This window comes from Hibiscus syriacus, unplaced genomic scaffold (assembly GCF_006381635.1).
Source record: "Hibiscus syriacus cultivar Baekdansim isolate YM2019G1 unplaced genomic scaffold, ASM638163v2 tig00110187_pilon, whole genome shotgun sequence".
Classification (NCBI taxonomy): domain Eukaryota; kingdom Viridiplantae; phylum Streptophyta; class Magnoliopsida; order Malvales; family Malvaceae; genus Hibiscus; species Hibiscus syriacus.
Genome location: NW_024062618.1, coordinates 3,177,983 through 3,197,261, shown reverse-complemented (window position 1 = coordinate 3,197,261; position 19,279 = coordinate 3,177,983). Strand labels below are relative to the sequence as shown.

At 30.4% G+C, this 19,279-nt stretch overlaps 1 pseudogene; it reads right to left on the bottom strand.

The window, feature by feature from the left end:
* Positions 1–2,415: 2,415 nt before the first annotated feature.
* LOC120217773 lies at positions 2,416–4,917 on the bottom strand (annotated as a pseudogene).
* Between the last annotated feature and the right edge of the window lie 14,362 nt (positions 4,918–19,279).

Here is a 19,279-nt window from a genome sequence, read left to right as displayed (position 1 = left end):
AGAATTTTTGTGATGTCGGTTTGGAGTACACGTGGCAGAATTTGATTGATCAGGAGCTAAGAAATAGGTATTTTAAATTTTAAACCGACCTTAGCTTATCTATGAGGAGGAATTGAACCTTTCCGGAAGGGTGGACTGGATGAACGATTTATTCAGGTGTTATATATTGTTGCCTCTCAAGGTGACAAAATCTACTTCAATTCAAATTATTTTAGATTTAGATTAGTTTGAATTTTATTAATTAATATTAGATTTTAACAAAATAAAATATTTTATATTATTTTTATAATGTAATACTTTATATTGTTTTTTTAAATAAATATAAATTATGCTAGTGGATAAGTTGTATCTAGGACATGTCGTATCTATATTTTTTAAGTGTGGTATTTGTCCATTTTAAAATTTGAATTTTCTTCATTTAATTGTTTATTTTACTAACAATGACTATCCTGAAATTTTATTTGTATCTATTTTATTAAAATATTTATGTTGTTAATATATGTGTACTCGCTCAAAAAGTATTTCTAGATCACCATTGATTTAGGGTAGTGATTGTTTTTTATAAGTGATCAATTATATAGAGATAATATTCACTATTTTGTCCTAAAATAAAAATTATTTTTTAATTTTTTTTAAAGATGTTGGAGAATGCAATTTAGTCTGATAACCTAATTGATAGTTTTCTCATTTATAAAGATCATGATTTAACAATTAAATTAATTACGTGGATTCTTTCCTTCAAATAAGATGTCAATTTAAGTATCCAGATTTTTATTTAATTCTTTCCTTATTCACAGCTTCTTTTGACTATTGGAAGAATGTCTATAAAAGAAATAATCTTTGAAAATTAAAAAAAGGTATGTATTTATATTTTTATTTTTAATCTTGTATTAATTATATATATATATATATATATGAGATTATCCAATTGAAATTAATGATTAGATTTGGTTTAGTGTTTAGATGTTTTCAAACTCCTTAGGGTGCGTTTGGTTCATGGAATGTAAGATTACCAGTGGGAATAAAAGATTACCAGGAAATAGAATTACTGGGAATGTTACATTACTGTGTTTGGTTGGTTTGGCAGGAATGTAAAATTACAGTGTTTGGTTGAATAAAAGATTAGTGAAATGTATATTTTACCCAAATTGTCCTTGTTCTATATTTTTTAACAAGTGAAATTCTAAATATTTAAATAAAATTATTTATAAAAAAATTATATTTGTATATATTACTTGAGTATTTAAATATATCATGTATTATCTTAATTTTAATTAATATTAAATTTTACATAATTTATGTAAAAATATATTAAAATTTTTCATCAACATTTAACTAAATGTTTATATTGTGAAAATTAGCTTCGGTTCATACGTGACGCATTCACTGGAAGGTTTCTTGTATTTTTCAATCGACAAGGTTTACATTCTTCTATATACAATAATTTATCATAGACATTCATAATAATAAAAAGTTGAAATTATTTTGTTATCTAAGATATAATATTTATTATATTTTATATGTACAATAATTTATTTATTTATCTTTTATATTTATATTTAATTCTGCATACTTTATCTATAAATTTATAACGATCCTAGTAATATTATGTAAACACAACTCAATAGATACATCATTAGATCATTACAGAAGTGATCATCCGGATTAACTGCTTATTCATTATATGTCAATTCCGATCCAAATTTCTCATTGGTGCCTTGTACAAACCAATCAACGTTACACAATAATGAAACTATATAATAAAATAAAAAATTTAACATTATCAGTTTTGAATCTCAATAAATCACTGTCATATAGAAGATTATGCGTCGTCTTCACCAGCATTTACAGCAAAGTGCCCAAAGTTCCTATCCTGAATACATCAAGAAAAAACAAAAACATTAACCAGGAACTTTGTTTGGGAAACACTACATCCATGTCCCCCATCAAACACAGAAAAAACCTACCTTAGATTGCATCCGCTGCTTGTTCAAGATCTGGGTTCTTGCTTTGCTGATAACTGAATTTGGTGATTTCAACATTCTCTGTACCACACAATCCCAATCTATATCAATTTCGCATGTCCGAGAAAGTCTAGTCACATACGTCAACCTAGAATATAATATTCTGTCAAAACTATATAGCGGTTCATGCCTCAGTGATGGCCTAATGAATTATAGACCAATATCTTATACCTATAATCAGAATATCATAGAAAGCATTCAAACAAAACACTTAACATCGTTAATTAAATATTCTGGTCAAGCTAACCGACTTTTGACCGTTGGATATATGTGCACTGCCTAGAAGATTCCTCCTTTTCGGAGTAAAACCAAAAACAACTCGAAAGAACTCGTTTTCCTGCACACAGTAAAACAAAATATGTCGAGCTTAATCAACCGGAAAATAGAATACAAGCAAACTGCACCAAGAAGCATCAACTTCACTAAAAGAAGACCGACCTGCATGTGTTTGTGAAACCTCCACCAAGAAAGTGCCTCAAAAAGTTCAGCTGTAGCATTGAAGTTTTATATAATATAAGAATTCATGGCATATAACTAATGTAAGAAACCAAAGAACAGGAAGAGGAAGAAGAGGAACCTGAATCAACTGAGACCATGTTGATGTCTGCAATGAATCCCCGCCAATCTTCATTGATGTCTCCGGGCAATAACCATCCTAACATCACCAAGATGATAAAAGTTAACATGAGATGTCCTAGAATTGCAAGTCATGAACATGAAAGACAACAATATTAGTACCTCGAGGAACTCCAAAACATCTTTAAACAAATTCCTCTGGTTATTAAGATCTTTCTTGGCAGAACCTTTACCACCAGCTTCCACAGAGAGGTCTCTGACTTGATTCAGAATTTCCCCCTCAGTCCTTGTATCTGTAAGAATCCTTCTTTAGATTTATTTCCTTCAGATATTGAGCCAATATTTGAACCTTTAGCTTCAGCAACAAACTTCTCTAAGCTTCCCATCTCAAAAATTACTGCCAGTGCTTCTCCAGCAGCAATGCGGAAAGATCGGTCATCCTTATCTAGCAAAGTAGACAAATATGCTATGGATCTGCATATTTTTCCAAGATTGATCAGTCTCATCCCATTATACTGGGGAAACACTGAAGTCTCACAAGGTTTTTTAACCTACTATTCTGATATTTAAACTCAAAAGTACATTTATAACCATGATATATATGAAGAGAATTTAAGACTACACCCCACTAGAAAAAGAACAATTTAAAACAATAACTGATGCAGTGAACCTCAATACACTATTCGATGTTTTTCAATTAATGAAAATCAGGATACTTACATTAGAACCTAACTTAGGATGAACAGATTGCCACATAATTTGCATTGATTTTTGTTTCCTCTGGATCGATCCCCCCAACAAAAGTGATAAGCCAAGCACTCCAGTAACTATAACAGGAAATCAGGTAAAAAGAAACTGGTTAAGCATTGTAGTACCAACAAAATACTAGAAGTAGAACAAATCTCAATTGAACTTCTTGCATACCGAAGCTATCTTAGAAGATTCAGAACCAGATTTAGAAGCCGTGAAATAGGCATTATCGACTCCTCCAATATTTCCCGTGCATTATCTCCAGGACCAACAGTTAAAGCCAGCAAACCTACAAAAAGAAATTTATCAGATTGAATACTTAATTCGTGTGGTCTCTTCCATGCATTATGCATTAGAATCTGCAAAAGCTTTCAAAAGTAACCAATAACATGGGAAGCTAAAGATATCTCTTTGTTGGACCCCTTTTTGATAGAATTCAGACACTGGTGCAGTAATGTAGCAAATCTGAACAACGGAAAAAGATAACATGACCATTAGAGGCACATAGATTCAAGTACTCAAACCACATTTTAAATCAAAAGAAACATTTGCAACCACAACTGCAAATTTGCTCGGCAATAGAAAATCACAATCTAATGTAACGTATTGAATCTGAAGTCTGATTAACAAATGAATCCCACTAAATGAGAGATAGTTCTAATTCTTCGGGCGCCAATGTTTTAACCAATTCATGAATTCTCGCCAACCAATCAAAACTACATGAAATCTCATAGAACCATGGTCCTAATACATTGGGCAATCCTTGCAATAAAATAAATCGAAACCAAGATTAAGAAACACTTGGAAAAAGAGCAACTCACTTCTTCTCCACGAACTGATGCTGCAAGTCGCTGTTGAAAGCCTCAATAATCGAGGCCAATGCCTTCTCAAGCGTAGAACCCCTTCATCAACAAAGGTGAAAAACATAATTGAGTCAAATCCAACTCAAAACTATAATAATTCTAAAAAATTTGAGAAATCTCTAAAATATGGCTACGTAACTAATTTCATCTAACCAAACAATTCTTCCCTAAAAATGTAAACAATTCTTCATCAAATTTTCATCCAAAACATAAGTAAGCTAATATAGCAAAAAAATAACAATATCAGACCTCTTTTCGTACATAGTATCCACAGCTTCATCAAGTAAACTATCCTTTTTAAATTCGAGTTCTTCAGTTCCAGAAACTGAGAATTGATCCGATTGCATGGTAGACGATGAACTTACACTACTACTATCATCGTCACTATCTAGCATCATCTTATTCTTACGCTGATTTTTACCTGCAAAATTCATATATTCCTTTTATTTAGCTAAAAAAACGAAATATAAATAAAATAAACGCCAAACACACCCCAAAACAATGATAGAAAATTCTTATTCTTCAAACGCAACTATTAATATCAATTTGGAGAGATAATACCCATAAACTATATAAGAAAAAGAAGGTAAAAGCAAAACGTTAATCAAATTAATTAGCAAAAATTACGCAAAGAAAGAATTTCGGAACAAAAAATCCTACGTTTACCCATATCGGTGATTACTTCTCCGCCTTCGGTTGTAATATGTTAGAACTACAAGGTCTACTAAAAATCTAAGAATGAGATAGCTTTGAAATTAACCCATTATCGACGAAACGAAAAACTGAACAATAATCCAAACAGAACAACAAAGACGACAACAGAAGTGAATCGAAGGACGATACAGCCATTAAATTGATATACGGAGTGGAAAATATTTTGATTAAAACCAAGGAAAAGAACTCGGCGTTAATTTTTTTTTGAAGAACCCTAATTGATTCAACTATGAATATAACTGGACCCTATCAAATATCCTTGCTTTTACTTTACAGTTTACAACCCCTCTTTAAGACTATTCAATCTTCCATTAAAACTCAAATACTGCACAAGATTATGAAAAAAATGGTAGAATGGATCCAAGCAAAACAACAACTATAAAGAAACTATCGCTCAAGGTTAACTTAAATCGATTACACTAATTTTTCTGGAAAAATTAAACAAGTAAAACATTGTAAAGAAAAGGAGAGGAGAAGAAAGGGAGAGGGGAATAAATCTTACCGGAGAAGAGAGACATACATGTTGGTGTCTACAAACAGGCGACAACGACGTGATGCTTCGCTTGGGACGATGACTGCAGAGGCCTTAACACACGAAAATGGATGGTAAACGATCACGAAAATGACAGAGAGACATACAAAGACATCGCGATGGAAACGGAAAAACAAGGGTATTTTAGCCCTTAACACACGGAATGAAAGAATACCTAAGGGGTGCGAGGGAATAACATTCCCAGGAATATTCACTGATGGGAAACAAATATTACCTTAACTTGGGAAATGATATTCAACCAAACATGGGTATACTTGGTTAGGAAAAAAATATTCCTACCGGGAATCCTAAATACCTCCATCCAAACGCCCCCTTAGAGAGTCTTTGATTGAATCTCCTTAAACCACTTTAATTTCTTTATTTTTCTAACATTAACTTAATATAAGTTATATATATAATGTTGGAATTCGTGTCTTAAGTTTTGGGTTCGGCCCAGTGACAATGACGTGCTCCAGCCATTCTTTGGATTTAGGTTTCAACCTCTACTTGCTTAAATTATCTCTATCATGTTTGCCAAATGAGTAATTATATTAATTTTTATCGTCTCGAAAATGAAAAGATTGGCAAATTGATGATCAAATTAAAATCACTCCATATTTAAGTTGTTATAGGTATAGTTCATGTGAATAATGCAAATATAATATTTAGTAAATATTATATCAAATTCAATAACAATAAGATTATGGTGAGTTTTAGGTGAGATTTTTATGGTGAAAGTTGGGATATTTCCCCCCTATTATTTCCATTATTACCCCTATATGGAACAAGCATTTTTTTTATTTTTCATCCAATTCAATCATCAACTTCTCTCTCACTTATTTCATTTCTTAGGTTTCTTTTAAACTATCAAGTTTCTTTTATTATTTCTTAAACCCTTGCTAGTCGATTAATCTTTCTGCTATCTTCGATCTTTTTTTAAATCTTTCAACCTTTAGAAAAGAGCAATCAACTGAGTTTCAGCTTCATATTTTGAGTGTATGAAACAGGGAGTACCGTGTTAACCTTGGGGGCGAATGTTCGTTTTTGCATTACACCGGTCGGGGGCGAATTCGCTTCTAAGGCAGTGGGCTACCATGGTGCAGTAACAATTTCTTCTTATTTGTTTCATTATACACTACAGCAAAACAGAGTTTTAGCGGTGTTTTTTTAGTCTTATAACGGAGTTTTTAAGCGCCGCTAAAAGTATTTGCGGCGATAGAAAAAATGCCCCAAGAAGCGCCGGCAATACCAGCGCCGCTAAAGTTAGCGACGTTTGAGAACAAAAAACGCCGCAATAGGTCAATATCTATTACGGCGTTTTTTGAACAAACGACGCAAAAGGTCGATATCTATAGCGGCGTCGCCGCAAAAAGTTATGATATATAGCGGCGTTTCTGCAATACCAGTGCCGCTAAAGTTAGCGGCGTTTGAGAACAAAAAACGCCGCAATAGGTCAATATCTATTACGGCGTTTTTTGAACAAACGACGCAAAAGGTCGATATCTATAGCGGCGTTTTTGGAATAACCGCCGCAAAAAGTTATGATATATAGCGGCGTTTCTAGAAAAAAAAACGCCGCAAAAGGTCAGATCTATAGCGGCGTTTTTGGATACAAACGCCGCAAAAGAGAAGACCTATACTGCCGTTTTTATAACAAACGCCGCAAAAGGTTAAACCTATAGCGGCATTTTTGGACACAAACGCCGCAAAAGGTTAGACCTATAACGGTGTTTTTAAACACAAACGCCGCAAAAAGTCAGACCTATAGCGGCGTTTTTGGATACAAACGCCGCTAATTACCTTTCTTTAGCTAATATTAATTGATTTTGCATATTTCATTTCTGCTATACATCACCTAAATTTATATCTAGCTTTATCTAATTAACAACAACCATACATTTTAATTAAGACAAAAAACATAAAGAAAAATACTTAACAACAAAATAAATTAAAGTTTTTTTTATGGAGAGAGAACCTTAAAAGACATTAAAGTACAAATGAGTTACAACTGAACCTCAAAGTGTAGATATACATGGATTTGTTGTTCGATACATCCTCAATTTCACTAGCGTCATCATCATAACCTCCAGATATGCCTTCTAAAACTACTTTGTTTCACACTTCATTGGAATTTGTCATATTCATCGTCTTGACATCTTATTTGAAAGTATCATTTGACAGTGAATGATCTCTCCTCAATAGATTAAAAACAAATGGGAAACGATGTGCCAGTCTATTGAAGAAGCCGTTTTTTGTTGAAGTTTGTTCTTCAAGATTACTGCAATTACAATAATTTAGATGAGACTAAGAAGAGAAGGAAACAACCAGCAGAACTTGCATTCATAACATACATGTGAGTGATTGAGAACTGAAAAAAGATGTTGCAACAAACAACAAAAACAGGAAGTCAGGAACCATGAAAACTAAGAGATAACAAAGAAAATATATTAAATCTGAGTTTGAGCTTCGCAGCTTCTAGAAAAGTATCAAATTATTAGAGTGAAGCTTTCAAAAAAAACATGGACCATAAAACTTTCGAGAGTTTGGTTATATTTTCTTCTTTCATTGCCAATGAAAGCTTGACCTCAGTACGGTATAATATAAACAAAAAGAAAAAAATAAAAAGAATAATATATTCAAGGACTTACCTGTATTTGTTACTAGCATGCTTATTGGCCACGAGTTTAAAGCTTGAATAGATCATCTTACTATAACACTTCACCATGAAGTTGTTTTGATGTAAACAAAAAAAAATCTCTTTTAAGTATTTGCACCAAAAGCTACTCATTGCTTATACTGAATTTCTTCTCCAATTGAAGTAATTGGAAGGCTAGTAACAATCAAGGACCATGAACTCTTAAATTGATAATTTGAAATAAATTTTTTTAAATAGAATGGGAGATTTATATTCTAGTCCAAATGAAGGTACAAATACCCTAGTAAGGACTATCAAAACCAACCAGAAAAACATTATATAAGCATGCCAGAGCTTGTCCCTGTAGAAGAAAAGCAGCTTCATGGTTTCAAAACTTTATAAAACTCCAAACTCAGAGAATTATGATGTACCACTCCAGTCACAATTGAATGATGAGTAAGCAAGAGAGAGTTCAACATGAATACACTTTATAAAATGATCTTAAGGAACAGTTCCATATTAATTAGTTCTACATGAAGATTAAGACCCTTTAGTTAGATGGATCACTTGACAATTATGCGTCCAAACTTGAACCTAAATTGTAGGCACTTTACATGTGATAAATCTAATTTTGAATATAATTTCAGGAACTGAGCTTGCAAATGCACTACTTGTACAGAATTAAAGAAATTGAAATATCAATTGCTTTAATGTTAAATTTGTAGACCTTGGATTTCAAAGTAATCATTACTTCAATAAACCCCAATTCTATAGACATCATAAAATTTTCAACGACAATTTTATTCACTCGGCTAAAATGTAAGAAAGCATAGCAATTTCACAGTTCACGGCACCATCACCTAGTAACAGATAAGTGATTTCTTAACTTTCCAATCATAGGCAAATGACAACAAATACCTTCCATTAAGAGATCATATAGTAAGGGCAGCTGATCTACGATCGAAGTAGTGGATAAATCCGTATGACGACTGCTAAATGAGAGAGAGAAAAGAAAAGGCATATCAATCATATGACAACCAATTGGAAAAAGGAAAAGAGAGAAAGACTAGTAAAGAAAGTTAACCATAGAACACTTACAACATCCTCACAATATATGGGGAAGAAAAGAGGATACTAGTTTGAAAACAATACCTTTTCCTTTCTGACAAGCTAGCAACTTTCAACAGGACCTGTACTTGCAAAAACACTTGGAGTAGTGGTTCAGTCACTTGTGTATGGATATTTCCCACATACCTGCAGTTTCTCAAAATAAAAACTAGAAGTTTAAAAAGAAAAGAAACAAAATAAAAGGCTATAAGTAACTTCTTGGGTTGTTAGATAAACGACAGAACATAAAAGATATAACATTCCCAAAACTATTCAATCATCAAGTAAAAGAGAAAACAACTCAGAATTTAGCATTAAGGGTAGCAATAACATTCTTCAATCACCAGATTCATTAAGGAAATGGTATACAATGCATATTGTTATAAGCATAAAAGTGAGTGGGAAGTTACTCAATTAAGAAAGGGAAACAGAAGATGCACAAAATGCAGATGAACGAGGAAATTGGAAGGAAAAAAAAATCTAGGCAAACACTCAGACACTGCGGCAAGTACTTGAATCAAAACCAGGTGGCAGGTTTCCACTTGGGATTGGTTCTATCTGCAAAATAAAAATGTGAAAAAAGGGAAAATAGACAATGCTATTGTTATAAGCATAAAGAGTGGGAAGTTACTCAATTAAGAAAGGGAAACAGAAGATGCACAAAATGCAGATGAACGAGGAAATTGGAAGGAAAAAAAATCTAGGCAAACACTCAGACACTGCGGCAAGTACTTGAATCAAAACCAGGGTGGCAGGTTTCCACTTGGGATTGGTTCTATCTGCAAAATAAAAATGTGAAAAAAGGGAAAATAGAGATGGGGAACAAATAAATGATGTACAAAATGTCTCTTCCCACTCAACCCAATTCTAAAGAATTTGAATCAAAGAAAGAAGATGAATTTTTGAAGGTATCCAACACTAGCTAAAAAAACAAGATGCTAATTACAACCATCAGAAACCAGACAACTTCTCCAACCTCAATGAAAAACACTTTCAACTTAAACCCAATAACTACTGTGTCTGCTTGCTTAGTCACGAAATGAAATTCAGGAACCATGTTTTACGTTATTGTCTTAATAAAAATACTTGTCTTAATAAAGAGAGAAATAAATAAATAGATAGCAATTTTCATGGGATAAAGATATAGTACATGTAAGCATGAAGAAACAGAAGATTAGTTGTACAAGAGAGATAGTATAGTACATCCAATAGCAACTTGAAATAAGAGAAATAATATAGTACAAGAGAGATAGTATAGATATAGTACATCCAATCATTTCTCAACATTTGCAAAACAAGAAGATTGAGATCACAAGTTAAACAAAACCAAAGTAGGAAAAATAGCAGTAAATGAGAATGAAAACACCTATTGGCTTTCCAATGGCAACTTGAAATAAGAGAAATAATATTGGGGCTTAATTCAATAATGAAAATCTAAAAATATTAAGAAACAGAACAACCTCTAATCAAATTCCAAACCGAAAACGATGAGTCTTCGCTTACAAAAGACAAATACTTGCTCATTTAAAAAAATGCAACAAAAAATCAACTTTCCAATCGATAAAGCATGTCAGAGCGCTGAAAGCAACAAAACTGAAATAAAATCCATTCAATTCAAGCTAAACCCATAGAAAAGCTTATTTTCAAAAGCTAAATCATCGCCACATAAATTCCCAAACAAACCCTAGCTCCAGTAATCAATTACAAACAAGAAACAAAAACACGAGCTCAAAGACAAAAACCGTAGATTCAAAGACGCGTTCATTGAATTGAAAGAAACAAAGAAAGCACAAAAAAGGAACATAAAAGCTCACTTTTTCGATCGTTCATTTCAAAGGAAACCATTTGCTGATTCTTCAGATCCGATTACCTTCAAAGAGCAAAACAAATAAAAAAACAAAATCATGAGAGAATCAGAAAACATAAGTAAATAATTAAATACAGATGTAACATTAAACTTGTCCAGAGGGAAGAGAGAAGCTGAAACTTTTTATTTTTCAAAAATGGAGGGAGCGGGAATAAAAAAATAGGTGAAGGGTGGGAAAAACACTCGTCACCCGTACTCAGGGTTAAATTTTGATTTTTTAATGGAAGGCATTTGTACGAGTCTTTAGCGGCATTTGTATAAAAATGCCACTAAATTACGAGTCTTTAGCGACGTTTGTAAACACAAACGCCATTATAGTACAAGTGTATAACGGCGTTTGAATAAAAATGCCACTAAAGTACGCGTCTTTAGCGGCGTTTGTATAAAAACACCACTAAAATACAATTCTATAGCGGCGTTTGTATAAAAATGCCACTAAATTACGAGTCTTTAGCGGCGTTTGTATAAAAATTGCACTAAATTACAAGTCTTTAGTGACGTTTGTATAAAAACGCCACTAAAGTACTACTCTTTTGCGGCGTTTGTTGAAAAAGCGCCAATATCGATGAACCTATTACGGCGTTTTTATAAAAACGCTCCTAAAGTTACCATTTTGTGGCGTTTGCTATGTAAACGCCGCTATATGTTTAAAATTAATGGCGTTTACTCCTAAAACGCCGCTGTAGAACAATTTTGCTGTAGTGATATTGTACTTGTCAGTGCTAATTTAATTGTTTTGCATTGTTTAACTCTTACAGTTTATCCTTTTATTTTTAATAATTTATAATATAACACCAACATCCGAACTAAATTTTAATACCTTAAGACATTTAAAATGGAAAAAAATGAATTAGAAACTCAGTATTACCCAAAAACTGTACAAATAAATTTTATGAACAAAACACACACATGGAATACATAACAAGATAGCTGAACAAAAGATACAAGATAGCATGACAAATGATGCATAAAACTAGGATGCCCAATGCATGAACCATGGTACGATTAGTGACTCACATTTATCTAATCTCCTCTAATCACTATATCAAGATGATTTCCTCGAAACATTGTATCAGCTTCTCGAATTGCCCGTCTAACTCAGTTGGTAGAGCGTAAGGTTCTTAATCTTGTGGTTGTGGGATCGAGTCCTACGATGGGCAATTCATAATTTTGACTGCCGGAGGTCTTTCACGGAAGCTGCTCTCAACCTGGCGTTGGGGGCAGCCTACTACCTTACCTCCCCCTCACCCCATTACATATGGAAATAGGGTCAGCTAATTTTTATTGTATAAACTTCTCGTTAAAAATGTGAGATTTTGAATTGATAAATAAAAAAAATACTAAAATAATAAGATGTGAGATTATCGATCTGTAAATGGAAGAACCGGCATGTAAGAATCAATAAGAAAAAATGATCAGAAAACAAGATGTGACAACCACATCATAGAAATACTATCAAATAATATGGTTTAGGACAGTATAAGATGTGGAATTGTCAATCCACAAATGAAGAACCATCCAAAAAAACCACGAGAAAACAAGGTGTGACAACCACATTATAAGAATACCACAAGATACTACGATGTGAGATTAACATCTAATGTACGAATAAACCACTAAGACTCACACCCAATGCATTCAATATGTGAAGCATGAATGTAACATGATATTATACAGATAAAATGTAGAGCATGCTATTCATGTAACAATATTATCCATGTAATCAAAATCATCAAGTCGGAGACATCATGCTTTCACACACAACACTCAGAGCAGACATACGGACAAACATCGATAAGCAAACTAACAACGATGGAAAGGATTCCATCATCTTCGACTTTTCTTAAAACTTCTCTCTTAACATTCCTTCATCTTCTTCAAAACATGTACCTTCCAAAGTCTCTCTATAGTATCAACTTCAAAAACAAATCTAATATCAAACTGAAGCTCAATCCAAAGCTATAAACATAAATTTCTCACCTTTCTCTAATGACAACGCAAGCATGCCTCCTCCATATTCCAATATCATAAAAGACCAATTTAAATCCAAGTTGGGCTCAAGCAAAATGCTTCGGCCTAATCCAAGTTATGTTATATTTTGTAAAGAAAAATTATTAAAATTCCTCGGCCAGCCCAAATTAAATCTAAGTTGGGCTCAAGCAAAATGCTTGAAGAAGACACAATATTGAATGTAGAGTTGTTTCATATTTAATTCTGCTGTTTTTTTTATATTTTTATTGTGATTTATGCAGCAGTTACACAGCTATAAATGATATTATCTTCTTGGGGGGAAAAACTATATCAATTTTAATCGAGTAAATATTAAAAAGTAATTTGTTTTTAATTTTTTTTAATAATATTGTTTTATGAAATATAAAATAATATATGGATTACCCCTAAACTATTCACTTTGTTTTGGATTACCCCCTAAAATATTTTTCAAAACATTGTCTCTGAAATTTAAATAGTTACCTCATTTGTCTAAAATCGTTAACACCGTTAAAAAATGATAAATTACATATTTAACCATTCAATTATTCTCGTAGTTTCGTTTTTGTCATCCAACTGTTTTTTTTCAAAATCAAACTAAAATAAAGAAAGGTTTTGATTTTGATCTTCTTCTTTATTTCAAGTAGTCATTTACTAAAAAATAATATATATTCAACAATTTATTTTTTACATAAATAAATAATTAAATATTTTTAGTTTATTCAAAACATAACATGTATAATTTACATATAAAAAGTATAAAATGTAATAATTAAAATATTAATCATAAGAAGTTATAGAAATATACAAAATTTATTTAAATTTATACTAATGTAACTACCGGTAAACTACACAAACGATCAAAAATGTTACCGTAAGTATTCATTTTCTCCATTGAAGTTTCAAAAGTAATAAATTGGTCACTACCGTTATCGATTTGTAACAAAAAGATTACTCCATCGTCATGCCATTAAATTGATGATGTAAAAATGTCAATAAAAAGTTTAATATTTACTTTTATCCTTAAACTACTACTAAAGCATCAAACATGTCCTTAAACAATGATTTTAAATTGAGGACTTATTTGATGTTTTAGCAGTAGTTTAATAATAAAACTAAATATTAACATTTTTGTTAACATTTTTACGCCATCGGTTTAACATGGATGATAGTGAGATGATCATTTTATTACAAATCAATAATGTTAGTGACGTATTTGTTATTTATGAAACTTTAGTGGGGGAAACAAAAATGTACTCAAATATTAGTGATCATTTGTGTAGTTTACCCCATAAATAAATCACCCGCCTATAGTCTCGACCCCTTAGAACGTGATGTCGTCAAAACTAATAAAATATGTTTGTGGTGTCGCAATCTTTGCATCATTTAATTTTCCTTTTCACATCATAGGTGGGGTCTTCACTCTTCTACAGTTGTCCATGCCGATCTTCAAGATGAATGATGAGGTTGTTTTTACCTTATGCTTTAACCTTTTAAAATTACCATCTATTTTAGATAAGGTCTATATAAGCCTCAAACTCTTTTAAAAACAAAATAATTATTTTTTATAATAAATTTTAAAAGATATATATTAATTGAATTATTTAATCGACATAAATTATGTTTGATTATTATAATATTGATATTAGGTTATAATATAGTTGATTTTTTTTTTTTACAACAAGGATCGGGGACGACCAAACTCCTATACCCTTAGGGTGTGTTTGGTTCAAGGATTGTCTCATGGGATGGGAATCCCACATTCTCATGTTTGGTTGGCCGGGAATTTAATTCCCGGTAATATTTTATTACAAATAGTATATTTTTTGGGGTATATTACCGGGAATGTCATTACCTCCATTCTCTTAGGTATTGTAACATTACCGGCGTTTTGGACAAAATGTCCTTAAATTTTTATTTTTTTTCAAAAATATCATTCTTCTGTCATTGAATAATAAAAATTATACTAAGGTTAAATTACAAATTTATCCTTAAATTATTTTAGATTTACAAAAAATAAAAAATAATTAAAATTTTATATGAAGTTCAGGGGTTAAATTTTTTTTACCCTTTCATTAAACCTTTTTTATATTTTTAATTTTGTAAAAAAATATATAAATATTATGAATTTAATTTTTTAAAGAAAATATATACATATTTTACAATTTATAATATTATACAAATATATAATAAGGATAATTTAGTCAAATATACATTACAATAATCTTTTATTCCTTTAACCAAATACGGTAATCTTACATTTCTGCTAAACCAACCAAACACAAAATACAACATTCCCAGTAATTCTATTCCCTTGTAATCTTTTATTCCCACTGATAATATTATATTTCGTGAATCAAACGCACCCTTAGGAGGTGTTTGGATGGGGGAATGTGAGATTCCCATGGGAATGGAATCCACATTCCCCGTTTGGTTAGCCCGGGAATTCCATTCCCGGTAATGTAAGATTACCAATAGTGATTTTTTTTTGGTATATTACCGGGAATGTCATTACCTTCCTTTCCTTAGGTATTGTTGGATTATCAGCGTTTTGGACTAAAATGCCCTTAATTTTTTTTTCTTTCAAAAATATTCTTCTTCTGTCATTGAAAAAAAAAATTCTACGAAGATTAAATTACAAATTTATCCTTAAACTATTTTAGAATTATAAAAAAATTCTATAATTAAAATTTTATATGAAGTTCAGGGGTTACCCTTTTATTAAACTTTTTTATATTTTCAATTTTGTAAAAAAAAATTATATAAATTTTATGAATTTAAATTTTTTAAAGAAAATATATAAATATTTTCTAACTTATTAAAAAAATATATAATAAGGACAATTTGATCAAATATACATTCCAATAATCTTTTATTCATTTAACCAAACACGGTAATCTTACATTCCTGCTAAGCCAACCAAACACAAAATACAACATTCCCAGTAATCTTATTCCCTGGTAATCTTACATTTCCACTGGTAATCTTACATTATGTGAACCAAACGCAACCTTAGAGTACTTTTTCTATCAGCCTCCAAAAGCTGGTTCATCTCTTCCGAAGCAGTTTGCAGGATCGTTAAACTCTCAGTTTGAGAGACCGCCAGATTAGCTAGTCGATATAGATTAAAAAATATTTCTTTTTAGAAAGTCAGAACATTATGAAAAGTAAAAAAAAAAAAAAATCATTAAAATAAATCACATAATTTTTTTGGACTAATATCCTCTGTTTCTTGATAATTTAAATCTATTGTCTTTTCCCAATCATATTTTTAATTGAATTAATCTTATTAGAACATAAATGACATAGAAAATGACATTGGTTTAAATTGGTGTTCGTTAATATTATTCAGACCTCAAATTTAATTTTTAGAAGTAACTGATATAAAAATCGACATTAGTTTAATTTTTTTTATGGCTAATTTAGTCGATTGTGATAATTTTTTGTGCCTCCAAGAAACTAACATGTCCAGTTTTTGGTGATGATGATGATCAGGAGATGCATGGATCTCCCCTTTCTAGATGAAATTGAAAGATATGTGAATATTAAGGGTGAAAGCTTTTGAAATTATGATTAAATCGAGATAATGTAAAAATTTTGAGGACTAAATAAATTGTTTTACAAAATTAAGAAACAGATATTTATCTTTTTTTCATTGACTTAAAAAACAGGTAAATAAAATAAAATCGAGAAGTTAAATAATCGTTTTATAATTTTTTTTTATAATTAAATGATTAGAAGAGAAAAATATTGATTCACGAGATGATTTTCTCTTAGTGCTTCTAAAGATCGGTGTATGACCAAAACAAATTATATAAAAATTTGTTGAAGTGTGATCTTCCTTATTTTAAGTTTAATATGAATTTAAAAAAATATAAAAATAATAAATATATATTATTTTTAATCACTTTAAATTATTTAAAAAATATGAAGATAAATAAATGATAATTTATTAGTAGCAAAAGTTATACCTGGACGAGTTAAAGAAAGGTATTGAAGAGATTTAAAATAAAAATAGGTGTCTAAATTATGTCTCAAAAAACGTTTTAGTACCTAAATAATTTTTTGTTAAAAATAGGTGTCTAACGTTTTTTTGTTACCATTTTAGGTGTTCAGGCGTTGACCGCCATTAAAAACCTTCGTTAAGTAACATTTGTTATATTATGATAATTTTGAGTTTAAAATAAAAATTTTATTTTAAAAAAACCTTATTTTTTCAAATCTTAAAAAACATACAAAACTTTAATTTTAATCTCGTTGCCACCGCCGATCACCACGAACGTTGCCAATCGGCCAAACATTCAATGACGTGTGACTAGCCAACCACCCATGACCAAAACCTCCGTACTTTTGCAACCAATAGAACACTCAAAAATAGTGTAAATGAAAGATTTTATTTTAGGGTTTTGAAGAATTTGTGTTTAGGAATTTATAGATTTAGGGAGATTTGGTTTTCGATCGATTGCGAAAGTATGGGGTTTTTATCATGGGTGGTTGGTCAGTCACACGTCATGTGGTGTTTGATTGATTGACGACGTTGGTAGTGATTGACGGTGCTAAAGGGATTGAAATTAAGGTTTTAAAAGTTTTGGGTTTTTTAATATTTGAAAAAAATTATTATTTTTAAATATATAATTTATTTTAAATAAATATTCTTAAAATTACCCAAATGTGACACGTGTAATTTAACGGAGATTTTTAACGGCGGTTAATGCCCGAGCACCTAAAATGGTAATAGATAACACGTTAGGTACCTATTTTTAGCGAAAAATTCTTTAGGCACTAAGACGTTTTTTCAAGGCATAGTTTAGGCACTTATTTTTGTGTTAAACCAATTGAAGATTAAGGGTGTTTAAACAGTCGGTTTGATTAACCGATCTGAGCTATACAAAACTTACTAACCAACTTTTTTCTTTAATCGTTAATCAAAACGATTTTTTTAAATCTTTTAGCTGAACAGAAAAAAGTTTGATTAATTCAGTCAATTTTTGAATGAACCGAAATTTATAAATTAAATATTAAATATTTTCAGTTAATTCAATTAATTCAGTTAAAACCGAAGTTTTAACATTCCTAAGATAAAGTAGTATATAAATAATATATAATATATTTATTGAATATTCTTCGTTAATTCGAATATTTAACCGATTTTGAATAAAATTAAACGATAATCGAAGTTTAAAAAATATTAATCATTAATTGATCGAATTTAAAATTAATCGATCGATTAACTGAAAAAACTTTGATTTTATCGGTTAATCTGGTTAAAACCAAAGTTTGAACACCCATATTGAAGACTACCAACTATTAGTAGCATTATAACATTCTCATTTATTGAACTAATTACAATAACAATTATTTATTGCCAAATCTATTCCAACCATTTAAAGTTGTTCCAACCCATCAATAACTAAATTCCAATTTTGAGACAACTAATCATTTAGATTACGTGAATTTAAGGGGTATAATCGACTATATATTTATTTATTTTTGTAAATAAAACAATAAATAAAATTACGATAGAAGGAAGCTAAATAAGAGGAAAATGTTTGTTTATTATTTGGTGCACTCTCAATGAAAAAAATAATTTTATAATCGATTATAAGATTATGAGTGTTATGCTTGTTTAATTTTAAAGTTTTAAAATGAAATTTAAAGTTACTTATCACCATTTTAATACTACTTATGGAATTATTTTTTCACTAATAGTAAACCAGATAATAATCTCTATGTTTATGCTATTTTATTGTTTTTAAATAGATGTTATTTTCTTATTTAAGATATTATAATATATATATATATATATATTTATGGATGTATTTTTAGATTACAACCATTCACCCTTTAATGTAATATTTAAGTTGTTTTGAGTTATATTATGTCTCAGTTATCTTCTTATATTGTATTCATTCTTGCATTGATTCATTTATATTTTATAAAATTTGCTGTAGTGATTGAAATTTATTATTTAAATGTATTCGTATTTATAGAATTTGTTATAATATTTGATTTTTACATAAATATATAATTATTTATAAGTATTTGATACACATAATTTTTTGAAGAATTTTTGAAATTTTCAGTATGGTCTCTATAATTTTAGTTTCTTTATTTTTTTGGTCCCTATGGTGCAAAATATAATTGTAATCAGATCAAAACTCGCCGCCAACTATCATCAACTTTGACAATGTCGATTTAAGTTAACGAACACACAATATTTTT